Genomic DNA, 18,570 nt, shown 5'->3' on the forward strand with positions numbered 1-18,570 from the left:
TGTCATTAAGGATGTCGGTGTCCTGATTGTATATTAGTCTGATGCCGATTGTTTCCCCTAAGCTGTTTCCAGTTTGCTTGTTCGCAGCCCACCTTGACGGGAGTGACGTATCGATAGGAGGTGGTAGTGGTGGTGGCTTTGTGTTGTACTTTTATGGAAAAGTGGTCGCTCCCTTAGTATCAGTATCATCGACTTGCAATCGTTTATTTATGCTATTTTGGGTGCACAAAGTGACAGGTCTGTATCTGAGTTTAACCTGTAATATGGTCGATACTGGTGTTGGAGCCGCGCTATTTATGATGACCATGCTGTATGTTTAGGCCATTTTTCGATAGTCATGCCTCTTTAGTCAGCTTTATACTTCTCTATAGTTCTTTGTGGGTTTTGAAATTCCCGCATATTATTACACATTCGTCGAGATTATTTGTTATTTTAGTTACGTCTTCCATTGTAGAATTGTATACATCAGTTCTTTCATATATGGTGAAGATGACTACAGTGAGATTCTGTGTGTGGATTTTAATTGCTTCAATTTCCAGGTCGCATGGCTCTTAGCGGTGAGGAAGCCATGTTTTAGATATTTTGTATCATATCCTATAATATTACGGACCCTTGTAATGCCGTTCGGGTTTGTTTCATGAAGACATTTTATATCTGGCAGTTTCGTAGATTCTAGCAGTTTAATATTTATTTAGTCGGCGTTGGCTTCTAGTCCGCGCACGTTCCATTGCCACAAATTGAAAGACTTTGGCTTTGATGTCTTTTGGAGGAAAATCAGTACCCTTTTGAAATTTTGCCACTTCCCCCAACACTTGACCTGATCCGGCCCCGGACTGGTAATATTAGTACCGCCACGAGATGAGAACTAATTCTTAATAACAATATATAGAGCCACCCCAATTTAATAACCGTAAGAATCGCTATGTCAAAAATACAGACCTCTCCCATTTTTACTTAACCTAATGAACCTAAGATTCGCAATGTCAAAGAGACAGAACGAAGGTCAAGAAACGGGGGGAATATAAATTAGATAAACAAATAGAACCCACACTTTAAACATAATAACCCAAATTATAGTTCATCGAGCAGTCAATATAGACCCAAAATGGCCACAATGCAGAAATAAAAAACGATAAAGATGAAAACGTATAAATAAATCAGACCCGAGCGAGAGGGGACTAGTACTAGTACCGCCACGTTGAGAAATAGTTCTTAATAATAACTAAGACCACCACCCTCCAAGATTCTCTATATCGAAGAGATATACTGAAGATCAAGCGAACAGGGTAATGGATATAATAATAATAATAATAATAATAATAATAATGAAAATAATGAAAATTAAATTAGCTATCAAAAAAAAGGAAACACAATAAAAACACAAAGATAAGACATAATGACCCCCCAACTTTTGGTACTCAGGGATAACTACAAGAAGAAAAATATCAAGAAAATTAAGAAAAGCCTATTAAAAATTAATAAGATGAATAATACAAATGAACAGTAACGAGAAGGAAACACAGATAACAATAACGCTGGAAAAAGAGGCAAACAAGGCGACAAAGAACATAAATAACGAAGATCAATACGGATAAATCACAAGTCTAGAGGCCACCAGGGAAGAGAATAACGAAGCTATTGGGGAGACAAAAATGAACCCCACAAGGGAAGAAGATGGGAGATGACAACTAATAACGAAAACAGAATGAACATCGGGAAAGACAACACCAAGTAAAAAGATGAGTCTAAAGTCTATCTTAGGAATAAAGCAAAAGGAAATTGCCATCCCAAATACTCTACCCAAAAGAAGAAAAAAGTGCAATGCCCAAACCCCATACATGGGAAATAATCTACCCATCCCCCACCTTGGAACCCAAGTGAATCATACTTATCTACAATTCACGCATAGTATAGCACACATAACATGGCACCCAGGAAAGAAAATATACATCTATAGCTTACACACCTTATGTCACCCACATGCAAAACATAGCAGTACATGTACCGCCCCTACCCCACTTTAAACAAATATGGCAAACACAACACAATCATCAAATAGGACTTTCGTTCTCACCCAAGAACGCCCTCTCTAGGCGAAAATTAGGGCCCTGAAAAGACTAACCGGATCAGCATGCTGGTGTCGTGAAGTAACGGCGACGCGAAAACCAAATAAAGATCATAAAAATCATGCGGTCAACATGAGTCATCTTCATTGGTAATGTTTTGGTAAACAAGTACATTAAAACAAACTGACCGATAGGAAAATTTAAAACTCACTGCTATCATATACGCTAGACAAGGTTCCGATATGATAAATTATGCAGATAGGGTTATCATATCAGAACCTTGGTTAGCGAAGATGCTCAGTTATTGGATCAGGGCATGTAACCACTGCATTGTTCGATGTTAGGATAAGGAGTGACGACGCAATATAGACGAATGGGCATAGATTTGGCATAACAACCAGCTGGAAGGCGGAAGGAGGCAATGAAGACTAAGAGTGATTTTAAACGGACTTGCATGCCGACAGGCGCAAAGCAACCTTAATTGAAAGCAGCAGAAGGGAAAGACTATGCAACCACACTGTTTCAGTTCAAAGAAAAAGAGTGGTAAACAGGTGTTTTGGATGAGTGTGCATGCAGCAAGAGATTACAAATATGGATTTATTTTCACCAAGATTTGTTAAGATTACAGTTTTGTCCCTAAAATATCGTTTTCTGTTGGAAGCCTTATTGTTCCTAACAGTTGGACTGACAATTATGATAAGATAAAAAAAAAAATATTTCATATATCGATTTAAATGAACTCTAGTACAAAATTTGTCTATTCGCAAATTTGTAACACCATATATAATCATACCGTGAAGATCATTTAGGTACATTTACTAACTGCATAATGGAACGCCAGGTTGTCAAACGTGCAAGTCTCTAGAAGAGGAAACAGTTTAATCGATACTTCTAAATATTCATACGTGCATCAGAAACAAGATAAATATACATTGCGTGTGCATATACGTCTCTTTTTCTGCCTATATATCTGAATACTCATTGTTGATCACATACGTTTCTTTACTCCATCTGTATCAGCTATATCAATAACGATTTCTCTTGTCATATAATCATAAAAGAATGAAGTCCGTTTTGTACTTATCACTTGCATAATTAGGCATAGATCAAAGAAGTCGTGTAGTACTGGAAGCAGATATCCTATATTTGCACTTTTGATCATCTGGAATGATTTTCAACGATAAACCCAGAGGAAGGGCAAAACTATAAAACTATCCAACGGGCAGAGAGCTGTTAGTCACGGAAAAATCGAGTAGAATCCTAAATTTCTTTGAATATACAATAAGCTGAATAGCTTCTGTAACAATGTTGTATGCATTAGCTGACCCTGATCTGAACTTTCCTAGTCATTCGTTAATTACCCGTTGTAAATGTAATAATGACAGCCTAGATGTTACAGCTTGTTAAGTGTTGATCAGGTTGTATAATACTTAGAGAGTGGGTAATAGAAAAAAGATTTTTTTCTCTTTACTTTTCTGTCCTGTTGATCAAGAGTTATACATTTTCTATTACATTTGTTTAGTTAAATTTAGTTATATTTATTCTAGGACGTGCAAAGCTTGAGGAAGTTCTTAGCGGTTTTCTCCTTTTCGATGACACTCATTGCCAATATAAACATTACCACAAATTACAACTGCACTAATACGTACTCACTAGTTACCAGTTTATCAGAAGGTTTGTTAACCATCATCAAGGTTAGGTCGCTTGGGTTTATCTGAAGTGACTTATATGGATGTTTACGCAAATGAAGAACGGCATAAATGGAATGAATACTGTAAAATGAATAGTTCATGTATGTAATTTAATGTTGTAAGGGGTTTTTGTTACATTAGAATGTTTCTGAAAGACGAAGAAATGGGCCGCTTAAAGCACTTTCATCAATAAATGTATTGCATATTATAAATTGTAGAAGTTTCCCAGTTTGTTATATTCAGTTATTACTAGTAATGGAAGTTATCTACTTTAGTAGCCACACTTTTTACACCAAGGGTCTCAAACTCCAACCACCCTGAGGACATTTTCGCTGGCCCATGTCCTGCACTACCTTGGTTATCTCTCGACATCTTGTGACACCAATTGTTTTTCGGTCACAATACGCTGGCCGCGTCTTTGGAATTCCTGCTTTACTATCATTTATTAATTTTCGTTTGTTTGTATAGAGGAAAACCACTCAGAATGCGTCCCCTTCCTCCAACTCTCCACTTAGGGAGCAGAGGAACGGTCATCAATAGTAAGAACTTGACACCCCCGGCTGGGTGTACTGGTTCTTACCCGCTTCACGCTCAGAAGGGGACGCTATATCTCCTCCTCATGGTTTTCGCTCTCGTCAGTTTTACCCGACGACCTGGCGCATCATACTATAGAAATGATCCCTAAGAGTATGATCTTAACAATTTAATGATTTTCACCAGACTATATCAAATAATTTCCTGATTTTTCAAGGTGTTTCAAAAATAGAGTTATCAATTTATTTCGTGTTGTTTTACACATACTCTAATAAATCGTCATTTTCCAAAAATTCATTGTTGATAACGACATTTGTAAAGTTAAACACATCATGTTTCTGCACTTGCCTTTGAAATGGTAACGATAATGAGCAAATATTACGAATGACAATTGTTTCATGGTGAACGTAAGGGACTTAACTCTTAACAAATTAAAGATAGCATGGTTAGACGTCATATTTTATTATATCGGGATAACTAGCATTTAATCTATAGCAGGTGATTAGTAGTACTGATAGTATATAAATGGCTGCGTTATTGATCAGAAGGGCGGACGGTGTTATTTATTTCTGTGACGCTGTAGGCAAAGTTTTTGAGAACGAGTTCGTTGAGGTTGCTTTTCGCCTCGGTGTCAACTTTTTCATTTCCCGGAATTAGGATGTGGGAAGGGATCAACTTTTCATCGAGTTCAATTTTAAAAGAAATGGAATTGCCATATTTGTTTACGTTTATATCTGGCCTGAGTTATCATATTGGGTGTGCTTTTTTTTTTATTCGTCGGATACCAAGGATTGTAGGAAGGCTGCGCGAATCGCTCCCTGAATGAGCTTGCATCATTAACGTGTGCGGTCGTTTAACCATGGGGGATAGAGCCAGCACTTAACAAGATTTTACCCTTAATTAATGTGCCTTAAAGAGCACCCATTTCGGGGATCTCTTTGTGCGCACTTTGAACTGTTTATTTACTGGGAAACAGGAGAAACTACACGACCATTTCTGTATGCATCACATGTTTACGATTTGACATGTCTGGACTTGGTGCGGGAGGTGAGTTGCCGGAAGATGGCACTGTTGTGTTGGATAAAGGCCCAAGTGATTCAGGGTGAACTTTGGATGTTTGTGGCCAAAATGAAGTTTCGTCTAGCATTTAACTAAATGTGATAGTTAAGTTTGACTCTTAACAGTTTCATGAGGAGGGAGATGGCCCAAAAGTTAGCCCCTCCAAGGTTGCGGAACAAGTTGACATCTCGATTGTACCGTTTTATGAGTTCTTTGATGTTGGTCGCGATTTGCACTTCACTGAGTAACATACCTAAGAAAGTCTCTTATTTTTCGAACTTTTCGGGATTTTGTCTGTGTCCCAGATTTTCTTATTAAGGTCAATTACTATATTAGGTCAGAATTTTTGAGTAAAAGTATTAAGATTGAAGTTTTCTATAAATTGTATTAAAAGTAATTTTTCATTAAATTATATTGAAAGTAATTTCCCACTAAAATATATTGAGATTAATTTGATCTATTTCTGTACTACTACTGTATACTATTTTAATAAAGATTTTGCTTTTACAAGCAAGTGCAAAACCCCATAAAATACATTTCTCTAGTATCCAAAGGTCAGCAAATTTTAGACTTGGTGGGAAGCTGCTGAACAGGTAAATTTCTAATTTCCTAATGGATTAGCACGCTAGATGATTCACGCGTTTCCCGTGGGAAAGGACGAGAGCCTTGTTCTGATTCGAAATGGACGTACAGAAGTACTGCGTATAAATTCAGAGCAAGCTTGCGCAAAATCAATTCCTCTATCGAGAATTAGAGGACTCTTTCTTTTCTTACAAGTAAGAATCGTCTGTGTTCGTAAACTTCTTTAAAGTATAAGGACTTTTTAATGTTGACATTTTCACGACAAATTTCAATCTAGTCTTGATATTTGTGTAACATTTTTGTGAGTTCTTTCTATTTTATATTATAATGTAATGGAATGTTTAATCGTTTCAAAGAATTTATATTCGTTTGTGTTTATGGTATATACCATCGGAAATGACGAATTCGCTACAAACTTCATGTTTAGATTTAATTTGGAAATAAAAGACTTTTGAAGTAATAAAAGAATGATGTTTCAGTAACCTATTCCAAATTAGTATTCTATGTTAAATTTAGGAAAATACATTTATTCAAAACGATTGTTGCATTATATCACAGCTATTGAATTGTATACTCTTTGGCTATCATGAATTTAGTCGAGATCTAATTAGCTGTATTGTATTCTAAAAGGCAGAAATTATACAAATGTATGAAGTTGGTAAGCTCGAAGGAAAAGTGTAATTTTATATGTATTTCATGTATTTTAAAATATAAAGTTTTATAGATGTATCTCTAAATATATCAATTATTTAAATAACATTCGTTCATCGAGAATCAGAGGACTCTGTTTTTCCTTACAGCGATTACGTACCTCTCATCGCCATTTTCCCCAAGATGTAGACGCATCTGCACCGTTAGGAGTGACGCCTTTTCTTAAGTTATGACGAAAATTATTTCATAACACTATTACGAGGTTGTTGGGTACATTTTTCTGTATCTCGTGGCCTAGTATAACTTCTTCAGGGAATGTAGGAGAAGGCATTGCCGTTTAAGGCCTTGGACCATTCGGCTTTTACAAATCGTAGGTTCAATGGACTGCTAGTGTTCCCAGACAAGTAAATACCATTGTAAATGCCTTATTCATTTTTTTGTGCCTTTTAAAGACGTATTTAATTTTATCGTTGATACTCGTTCTAGATTCAGTAGCTTACAAATGAGGGGGGGGGGACGGGTGCCAGATATCTTGCAGTGCCAAAACCATATGCGCCAAAGTTATTTAGGGGCCAGAATCTCCTTTTGGCCTTGATCGTCGACCCGGGCGCCAGTTACTCTTAATACAACACTGATTGGACTACTTTAGTTTTGTTATTATTTCCAAGTATCTTCGGGGTAGTCGACTCGTTTTTCCTCTCATTTATTTATTGCGTTGCCATACCCACCCCGTCGAGTTAGTGTTGAAATACAATTTTGAGCAGTGGTCTGTCTCTCTCTCTCTCTCTCTCTCTCTGGGATTTTGTGTTTGCTACTTGAATTATGGTTTAAGCTGCGTTTTCTTCTTTGTCAGTTGTGAAGTCAACGGCATTTTTAGTTCTTTGGGCTTATTTTTTATATAAATATTTAGTCGTTACATGACATTCTTTATTAAACCACAGCATGGATGGTTTGTCAATTGACCCTTTTATTTGGGGTATTGCAGCTTTTGCTAATATAACTAAGGTTTCGATTAGGTTGTCATTAAGGATGTCGGTGTCCTGATTGTATATTAGTCTGATGCCGATTGTTTCCCCTAAGCTGTTTCCAGTTTGCTTGTTCGCAGCCCACCTTGACGGGAGTGACGTATCGATAGGAGGTGGTAGTGGTGGTGGCTTTGTGTTGTACTTTTATGGAAAAGTGGTCGCTCCCTTAGTATCAGTATCATCGACTTGCAATCGTTTATTTATGCTATTTTGGGTGCACAAAGTGACAGGTCTGTATCTGAGTTTAACCTGTAATATGGTCGATACTGGTGTTGGAGCCGCGCTATTTATGATGACCATGCTGTATGTTTAGGCCATTTTTCGATAGTCATGCCTCTTTAGTCAGCTTTATACTTCTCTATAGTTCTTTGTGGGTTTTGAAATTCCCGCATATTATTACACATTCGTCGAGATTATTTGTTATTTTAGTTACGTCTTCCATTGTAGAATTGTATACATCAGTTCTTTCATATATGGTGAAGATGACTACAGTGAGATTCTGTGTGTGGATTTTAATTGCTTCAATTTCCAGGTCGCATGGCTCTTAGCGGTGAGGAAGCCATGTTTTAGATATTTTGTATCATATCCTATAATATTACGGACCCTTGTAATGCCGTTCGGGTTTGTTTCATGAAGACATTTTATATCTGGCAGTTTCGTAGATTCTAGCAGTTTAATATTTATTTAGTCGGCGTTGGCTTCTAGTCCGCGCACGTTCCATTGCCACAAATTGAAAGACTTTGGCTTTGATGTCTTTTGGAGGAAAATCAGTACCCTTTTGAAATTTTGCCACTTCCCCCAACACTTGACCTGATCCGGCCCCGGACTGGTAATATTAGTACCGCCACGAGATGAGAACTAATTCTTAATAACAATATATAGAGCCACCCCAATTTAATAACCGTAAGAATCGCTATGTCAAAAATACAGACCTCTCCCATTTTTACTTAACCTAATGAACCTAAGATTCGCAATGTCAAAGAGACAGAACGAAGGTCAAGAAACGGGGGGAATATAAATTAGATAAACAAATAGAACCCACACTTTAAACATAATAACCCAAATTATAGTTCATCGAGCAGTCAATATAGACCCAAAATGGCCACAATGCAGAAATAAAAAACGATAAAGATGAAAACGTATAAATAAATCAGACCCGAGCGAGAGGGGACTAGTACTAGTACCGCCACGTTGAGAAATAGTTCTTAATAATAACTAAGACCACCACCCTCCAAGATTCTCTATATCGAAGAGATATACTGAAGATCAAGCGAACAGGGTAATGGATATAATAATAATAATAATAATAATGAAAATAATGAAAATTAAATTAGCTATCAAAAAAAAGGAAACACAATAAAAACACAAAGATAAGACATAATGACCCCCCAACTTTTGGTACTCAGGGATAACTACAAGAAGAAAAATATCAAGAAAATTAAGAAAAGCCTATTAAAAATTAATAAGATGAATAATACAAATGAACAGTAACGAGAAGGAAACACAGATAACAATAACGCTGGAAAAAGAGGCAAACAAGGCGACAAAGAACATAAATAACGAAGATCAATACGGATAAATCACAAGTCTAGAGGCCACCAGGGAAGAGAATAACGAAGCTATTGGGGAGACAAAAATGAACCCCACAAGGGAAGAAGATGGGAGATGACAACTAATAACGAAAACAGAATGAACATCGGGAAAGACAACACCAAGTAAAAAGATGAGTCTAAAGTCTATCTTAGGAATAAAGCAAAAGGAAATTGCCATCCCAAATACTCTACCCAAAAGAAGAAAAAAGTGCAATGCCCAAACCCCATACATGGGAAATAATCTACCCATCCCCCACCTTGGAACCCAAGTGAATCATACTTATCTACAATTCACGCATAGTATAGCACACATAACATGGCACCCAGGAAAGAAAATATACATCTATAGCTTACACACCTTATGTCACCCACATGCAAAACATAGCAGTACATGTACCGCCCCTACCCCACTTTAAACAAATATGGCAAACACAACACAATCATCAAATAGGACTTTCGTTCTCACCCAAGAACGCCCTCTCTAGGCGAAAATTAGGGCCCTGAAAAGACTAACCGGATCAGCATGCTGGTGTCGTGAAGTAACGGCGACGCGAAAACCAAATAAAGATCATAAAAATCATGCGGTCAACATGAGTCATCTTCATTGGTAATGTTTTGGTAAACAAGTACATTAAAACAAACTGACCGATAGGAAAATTTAAAACTCACTGCTATCATATACGCTAGACAAGGTTCCGATATGATAAATTATGCAGATAGGGTTATCATATCAGAACCTTGGTTAGCGAAGATGCTCAGTTATTGGATCAGGGCATGTAACCACTGCATTGTTCGATGTTAGGATAAGGAGTGACGACGCAATATAGACGAATGGGCATAGATTTGGCATAACAACCAGCTGGAAGGCGGAAGGAGGCAATGAAGACTAAGAGTGATTTTAAACGGACTTGCATGCCGACAGGCGCAAAGCAACCTTAATTGAAAGCAGCAGAAGGGAAAGACTATGCAACCACACTGTTTCAGTTCAAAGAAAAAGAGTGGTAAACAGGTGTTTTGGATGAGTGTGCATGCAGCAAGAGATTACAAATATGGATTTATTTTCACCAAGATTTGTTAAGATTACAGTTTTGTCCCTAAAATATCGTTTTCTGTTGGAAGCCTTATTGTTCCTAACAGTTGGACTGACAATTATGATAAGATAAAAAAAAAAATATTTCATATATCGATTTAAATGAACTCTAGTACAAAATTTGTCTATTCGCAAATTTGTAACACCATATATAATCATACCGTGAAGATCATTTAGGTACATTTACTAACTGCATAATGGAACGCCAGGTTGTCAAACGTGCAAGTCTCTAGAAGAGGAAACAGTTTAATCGATACTTCTAAATATTCATACGTGCATCAGAAACAAGATAAATATACATTGCGTGTGCATATACGTCTCTTTTTCTGCCTATATATCTGAATACTCATTGTTGATCACATGCGTTTCTTTACTCCATCTGTATCAGCTATATCAATAATGATTTCTCTTGTCATATAATCATAAAAGAATGAAGTCCGTTTTGTACTTATCACTTGCATAATTAGGCATAGATCAAAGAAGTCGTGTAGTACTGGAAGCAGATATCCTATATTTGCACTTTTGATCATCTGGAATGATTTTCAACGATAAACCCAGAGGAAGGGCAAAACTATAAAACTATCCAACGGGCAGAGAGCTGTTAGTCACGGAAAAATCGAGTAGAATCCTAAATTTCTTTGAATATACAATAAGCTGAATAGCTTCTGTAACAATGTTGTATGCATTAGCTGACCCTGATCTGAACTTTCCTAGTCATTCGTTAATTACCCGTTGTAAATGTAATAATGACAGCCTAGATGTTACAGCTTGTTAAGTGTTGATCAGGTTGTATAATACTTAGAGAGTGGGTAATAGAAAAAAGATTTTTTTCTCTTTACTTTTCTGTCCTGTTGATCAAGAGTTATACATTTTCTATTACATTTGTTTAGTTAAATTTAGTTATATTTATTCTAGCACGTGCAAAGCTTGAGGAAGTTCTCAGCGGTTTTCTCCTTTTCGATGACACTCATTGCCAATATAAACATTACCACAAATTACAACTGCACTAATACGTACTCACTAGTTACCAGTTTATCAGAAGGTTTGTTAACCATCATCAAGGTTAGGTTGCTTGGGTTTATCTGAAGTGACTTATATGGATGTTTACGCAAATGAAGAACGGCATAAATGGAATGAATACTGTAAAATGAATAGTTCATGTATGTAATTTAATGTTGTAAGGGGTTTTTGTTACATTAGAATGTTTCTGAAAGACGAAGAAATGGGCCGCTTAAAGCACTTTCATCAATAAATGTATTGCATATTATAAATTGTAGAAGTTTCCCAGTTTGTTATATTCAGTTATTACTAGTAATGGAAGTTATCTACTTTAGTAGCCACACTTTTTATACCAGGGGTCTCAAACTCCAACCACCCTGAGGACATTTTCGCTGGCCCATGTCCTGCACTACCTTGGTTATCTCTCGACATCTTGTGACACCAATTGTTTTTCGGTCACAATACGCTGGCCGCGTCTTTGGAATTCCTGCTTTACTATCATTTATTAATTTTCGTTTGTTTGTATAGAGGAAAACCACTTAGAATGCGTCCCCTTCCTCCAACTCTCCACTTAGGGAAGCAGAGGAACGGTCATCAATAGTAAGAACTTGACACCCCCGGCTGGGTGTAATGGTTCTTACCCGCTTCACGCTCAGAAGGGGACGCTATATCTCCTCCTCATGGTTTTCGCTCTCGTCAGTTTTACCCGACGACCTGGCGCATCATACTATAGAAATGACCCCTAAGAGTATGATCTTAACAATTTAATGATTTTCACCAGACTATATCAAATAATTTCCTGATTTTTCAAGGTGTTTCAAAAATAGAGTTATCAATTTATTTCGTGTTGTTTTACACATACTCTAATAAATCGTCATTTTCCAAAAATTCATTGTTGATAACGACATTTGTAAAGTTAAACACATCATGTTTCTGCACTTGCCTTTGAAATGGTAACGATAATGAGCAAATATTACGAATGACAATTGTTTCATGGTGAACGTAAGGGACTTAACTCTTAACAAATTAAAGATAGCATGGTTAGACGTCATATTTTATTATATCGGGATAACTAGCATTTAATCTATAGCAGGTGATTAGTAGTACTGATAGTATATAAATGGCTGCGTTATTGATCAGAAGGGCGGACGGTGTTATTTATTTCTGTGACGCTGTAGGCAAAGTTTTTGAGAACGAGTTCGTTGAGGTTGCTTTTCGCCTCGGTGTCAACTTTTTCATTTCCCGGAATTAGGATGTGGGAAGGGATCAACTTTTCATCGAGTTCAATTTTAAAAGAAATGGAATTGCCATATTTGTTTACGTTTATATCTGGCCTGAGTTATCATATTGGGTGTGCTTTTTTTTTTATTCGTCGGATACCAAGGATTGTAGGAAGGCTGCGCGAATCGCTCCCTGAATGAGCTTGCATCATTAACGTGTGCGGTCGTTTAACCATGGGGGATAGAGCCAGCACTTAACAAGATTTTACCCTTAATTAATGTGCCTTAAAGAGCACCCATTTCGGGGATCTCTTTGTGCGCACCGTGAACTGTTTATTTACTGGGACACAGGAGAAACTACACGACCATTTCTGTATGCATCACATGTTTACGATTTGACATGTCTGGACTTGGTGCGGGAGGTGAGTTGCCGGAAGATGGCACTGTTGTGTTGGATAAAGGCCCAAGTGATTCAGGGTGAACTTTGGATGTTTGTGGCCAAAATGAAGTTTCGTCTAGCATTTAACTAAATGTGATAGTTAAGTTTGACTCTTAACAGTTTCATGAGGAGGGAGATGGCCCAAAAGTTAGCCCCTCCAAGGTTGCGGAACAAGTTGACATCTCGATTGTACCGTTTTATGAGTTCTTTGATGTTGGTCGCGATTTGCACTTCACTGAGTAACATACCTAAGAAAGTCTCTTATTTTTCGAACTTTTCGGGATTTTGTCTGTGTCCCAGATTTTCTTATTAAGGTCAATTACTATATTAGGTCAGAATTTTTGAGTAAAAGTATTAAGATTGAAGTTTTCTATAAATTGTATTAAAAGTAATTTTTCATTAAATTATATTGAAAGTAATTTCCCACTAAAATATATTGAGATTAATTTGATCTATTTCTGTACTACTACTGTATACTATTTTAATAAAGATTTTGCTTTTACAAGCAAGTGCAAAACCCCATAAAATACATTTCTCTAGTATCCAAAGGTCAGCAAATTTTAGACTTGGTGGGAAGCTGCTGAACAGGTAAATTTCTAATTTCCTACTGGATTAGCACGCTAGATGATTCACGCGTTTCCCGTGGGAAAGGACGAGAGCCTTGTTCTGATTCGAAATGGACGTACAGAAGTACTGCGTATAAATTCAGAGCAAGCTTGCGCAAAATCAATTCCTCTATCGAGAATTAGAGGACTCTTTCTTTTCTTACAAGTAAGAATCGTCTGTGTTCGTAAACTTCTTTAAAGTATAAGGACTTTTTAATGTTGACATTTTCACGACAAATTTCAATCTAGTCTTGATATTTGTGTAACATTTTTGTGAGTTCTTTCTATTTTATATTATAATGTAATGGAATGTTTAATCGTTTCAAAGAATTTATATTCGTTTGTGTTTATGGTATATACCATCGGAAATGACGAATTCGCTACAAACTTCATGTTTAGATTTAATTTGGAAATAAAAGACTTTTGAAGTAATAAAAGAATGATGTTTCAGTAACCTATTCCAAATTAGTATTCTATGTTAAATTTAGGAAAATACATTTATTCAAAACGATTGTTGCATTATATCACAGCTATTGAATTGTATACTCTTTGGCTATCATGAATTTAGTCGAGATCTAATTAGCTGTATTGTATTCTAAAAGGCAGAAATTATACAAATGTATGAAGTTGGTAAGCTCGAAGGAAAAGTGTAATTTTATATGTATTTCATGTATTTTAAAATATAAAGTTTTATAGATGTATCTCTAAATATATCAATTATTTAAATAACATTCGTTCATCGAGAATCAGAGGACTCTGTTTTTCCTTACAGCGATTACGTACCTCTCATCGCCATTTTCCCCAAGATGTAGACGCATCTGCACCGTTAGGAGTGACGCCTTTTCTTAAGTTATGACGAAAATTATTTCATAACACTATTACGAGGTTGTTGGGTACATTTTTCTGTATCTCGTGGCCTAGTATAACTTCTTCAGGGAATGCAGGAGAAGGCATTGCCGTTTAAGGCCTTGGACCATTCGGCTTTTACAAATCGTAGGTTCAATGGACTGCTAGTGTTCCCAGACAAGTAAATACCATTGTAAATGCCTTATTCATTTTTTTGTGGCTTTTAAAGACGTATTTAATTTTATCGTTGATACTCGTTCTAGATTCAGTAGCTTACAAATGGGGTGGGGGGACGGGTGCCAGATATCTTGCAGTGCCAAAACCATATGCGCCAAAGTTATTTAGGGGCCAGAATCTCCTTTTGGCCTTGATCGTCGACCCGGGCGCCAGTTACTCTTAATACAACACTGATTGGACTACTTTAGTTTTGTTATTATTTCCAAGTATCTTCGGGGTAGTCGACTCGTTTTTCCTCTCATTTATTTATTGCGTTGCCATACCCACCCCGTCGAGTTAGTGTTGAAATACAATTTTGAGCAGTGGTCTGTCTGTCTCTCTCTCTCTCTGGGATTTTGTGTTTGCTACTTGAATTATGGTTTTAGCTGCGTTTTCTTCTTTGTCAGTTGTGAAGTCAACGGCATTTTTAGTTCTTTGGGCTTTTTTTTATTATAAATATTTAGTCGTTACTTGACATTCTTTATTAAACCACAGCATGGATGGTTTGTCAATTGATCCTTTTATTTGGGGTATTGCAGCTTTTGCTAATATGACTAGGGTTTCGATTAGGTTGTCATTAAGGATGTCGGTGTCCTGATTGTATATTAGTCTGATGCCGATTGTTTCCCCTAAGCTGTTTCCAGTTTGCTTGTTCGCAGCCCACCTTGACGGGAGTGACGTATCGATAGGAGGTGGTAGTGGTGGTGGCTTTGTGTTGTACTTTTATGGAAAAGTGGTCGCTCCCTTAGTATCAGTATCATCGACTTGCAATCGTTTATTTATGCTATTTTGGGTGCACAAAGTGACAGGTCTGTATCTGAGTTTAACCTGTAATATGGTCGATACTGGTGTTGGAGCCGCGCTATTTATGATGACCATGCTGTATGTTTAGGCCATTTTTCGATAGTCATGCCTCTTTAGTCAGCTTTATACTTCTCTATAGTTCTTTGTGGGCTTTGAAATTCCCGCATATTATTACACATTCGTCGAGGTTATTTGTTATTTTAGTTACGTCTTCCATTGTAGAATTGTATACATCAGTTCTTTCATATATGGTGAAGATGACTACAGTGAGATTCTGTATGTGGATTTTAATTGCTTCAATTTCCAGGTCGCATGGCTCTTAGCGGTGAGGAAGCCATGTTTTAGATATTTTGTATCATATCCTATAATATTACGGACCCTTGTAATGCCGTTCGGGTTTGTTTCATGAAGACATTTTATATCTGGCAGTTTCGTAGATGCTAGCAGTTTAATATTTATTTAGTCGGCGTTGGCTTCTAGTCCGCGCACGTTCCATTGCCACAAATTGAAAGACTTTGGCTTTGATGTCTTTTGGAGGAAAATCAGTACCCTTTTGAAATTTTGCCACTTCCCCCAACATTTGACCTGATCCGGCCCCGGACTGGTAATATTAGTACCGCCACGAGATGAGAACTAATTCTTAATAACAATATATAGAGCCACCCCAATTTAATAACCGTAAGAATCGCTATGTCAAAAATACATTGCTCTCCCATTTTTACTTAACCTAATGAACCTAAGATTCGCAATGTCAAAGAGACAGAAGGAAGGTCAAGCAACGGGGGAATATAAATTAGATAAACAAATAGAACCCACACTTTAAACATAATAACCCTAATTATAGTTCATCGAGCAGTCAATATAGACCCAAAATGGCCACAATGCAGAAATAAAAAACGATAAAGATGAAAACGTATAAATAAATCAGACCCGAGCGAGAGGGGACTAGTACTAGTACCGCCACGTTGAGAAATAGTTCTTAATAATAACTAAGACCACCACCCTCCAAGATTCTCTATATCGAAGAGATATACTGAAGATCAAGCGAACAGGGTAATGGATATAATAATAATAATAATAATAATAATAATGAAAATAATGAAAATTAAATTAGCTATCAAAAAAAGGAAACACAATAAAAACACAAAGATAAGACATAATGACCCCCCAACTTTTGGTACTCAGGGATAACTACAAGAAGAAAAATATCAAGAAAATTAAGAAAAGCCTATTAAAAATTAATAAGATGAATAATACAAATGAACAGTAACGAGAAGGAAACACAGATAACAATAACGCTGGAAAAAGAGGCAAACAAGGCGACAAAGAACATAAATAACGAAGATCAATACGGATAAATCACAAGTCTAGAGGCCACCAGGGAAGAGAATAACGAAGCTATTGGGGAGACAAAAATGAACCCCACAAGGGAAGAAGATGGGAGATGACAACTAATAACGAAAACAGAATGAACATCGGGAAAGACAACACCAAGTAAAAAGATGAGTCTAAAGTCTATCTTAGGAATAAAGCAAAAGGAAATTGCCATCCCAAATACTCTACCCAAAAGAAGAAAAAAGTGCAATGCCCAAACCCCATACATGGGAAATAATCTACCCATCCCCCACCTTGGAACCCAAGTGAATCATACTTATCTACAATTCACGCATAGTATAGCACACATAACATGGCACCCAGGAAAGAAAATATACATCTATAGCTTACACACCTTATGTCACCCACATGCAAAACATAGCAGTACATGTACCGCCCCTACCCCACTTTAAACAAATATGGCAAACACAACACAATCATCAAATAGGACTTTCGTTCTCACCCAAGAACGCCCTCTCTAGGCGAAAATTAGGGCCCTGAAAAGACTAACCGGATCAGCATGCTGGTGTCGTGAAGTAACGGCGACGCGAAAACCAAATAAAGATCATAAAAATCATGCGGTCAACATGAGTTATCTTCATTGGTAATGTTTTGGTAAACAAGTACATTAAAACAAACTGACCGATAGGAAAATTTAAAACTCACTGCTATCATATACGCTAGACAAGGTTCCGATATGATAAATTATGCAGATAGGGTTATCATATCAGAACCTTGGTTAGCGAAGATGCTCAGTTATTGGATCAGGGCATGTAACCACTGCATTGTTCGATGTTAGGATAAGGAGTGACGACGCAATATAGACGAATGGGCATAGATTTGGCACAACAACCAGCTGGAAGGCGGAAGGAGGCAATGAAGACTAAGAGTGATTTTAAACGGACTTGCATGCCGACAGGCGCAAAGCAACCTTAATTGAAAGCAGCAGAAGGGAAAGACTATGCAACCACACTGTTTCAGTTCAAAGAAAAAGAGTGGTAAACAGGTGTTTTGGATGAGTGTGCATGCAGCAAGAGATTACAAATATGGATTTATTTTCACCAAGATTTGTTAAGATTACAGTTTTGTCCCTAAAATATCGTTTTCTGTTGGAAGCCTTATTGTTCCTAACAGTTGGACTGACAATTATGATAAGATAAAAAAAAAAATATTTCATATATCGATTTAAATGAACTCTAGTACAAAATTTGTCTATTCGCAAATTTGTAACACCATATATAATCATACCGTGAAGATCATTTAGGTACATTTACTAACTGCATAATGGAACGCCAGGTTGTCAAACGTGCAAGTCTCTAGAAGAGGAAACAGTTTAATCGATACTTCTAAATATTCATACGTGCATCAGAAACAAGATAAATATACATTGCGTGTGCATATACGTCTCTTTTTCTGCCTATATATCTGAATACTCATTGTTGATCACATACGTTTCTTTACTCCATCTGTATCAGCTATATCAATAACGATTTCTCTTGTCATATAATCATAAAAGAATGAAGTCCGTTTTGTACTTATCACTTGCATAATTAGGCATAGATCAAAGAAGTCGTGTAGTACTGGAAGCAGATATCCTATATTTGCACTTTTGATCATCTGGAATGATTTTCAACGATAAACCCAGAGGAAGGGCAAAACTATAAAACTATCCAACGGGCAGAGAGCTGTTAGTCACGGAAAAATCGAGTAGAATCCTAAATTTCTTTGAATATACAATAAGCTGAATAGCTTCTGTAACAATGTTGTATGCATTAGC

At 36.8% G+C, this 18,570-nt stretch overlaps 2 non-coding genes across 2 annotated transcripts; both read right to left on the reverse strand.

The window, feature by feature from the left end:
* Positions 1–4,231: 4,231 nt before the first annotated feature.
* Positions 4,232–4,454, reverse strand: LOC149786864 (small nucleolar RNA U3). The gene has a single exon (XR_016425294.1). It is a non-coding gene; the product is annotated as a small nucleolar RNA U3 (small nucleolar RNA).
* Positions 4,455–11,823: 7,369 nt separating this feature from the next.
* Positions 11,824–12,047, reverse strand: LOC149786865 (small nucleolar RNA U3). The gene has a single exon (XR_016425309.1). It is a non-coding gene; the product is annotated as a small nucleolar RNA U3 (small nucleolar RNA).
* Positions 12,048–18,570: the final 6,523 nt, after the last annotated feature.

This window comes from Sinohyriopsis cumingii, chromosome 12 (genome assembly GCF_028554795.1).
Source record: "Sinohyriopsis cumingii isolate HCF-2022 chromosome 12, ASM2855479v2, whole genome shotgun sequence".
NCBI classification, from domain to species: domain Eukaryota; kingdom Metazoa; phylum Mollusca; class Bivalvia; order Unionida; family Unionidae; genus Sinohyriopsis; species Sinohyriopsis cumingii.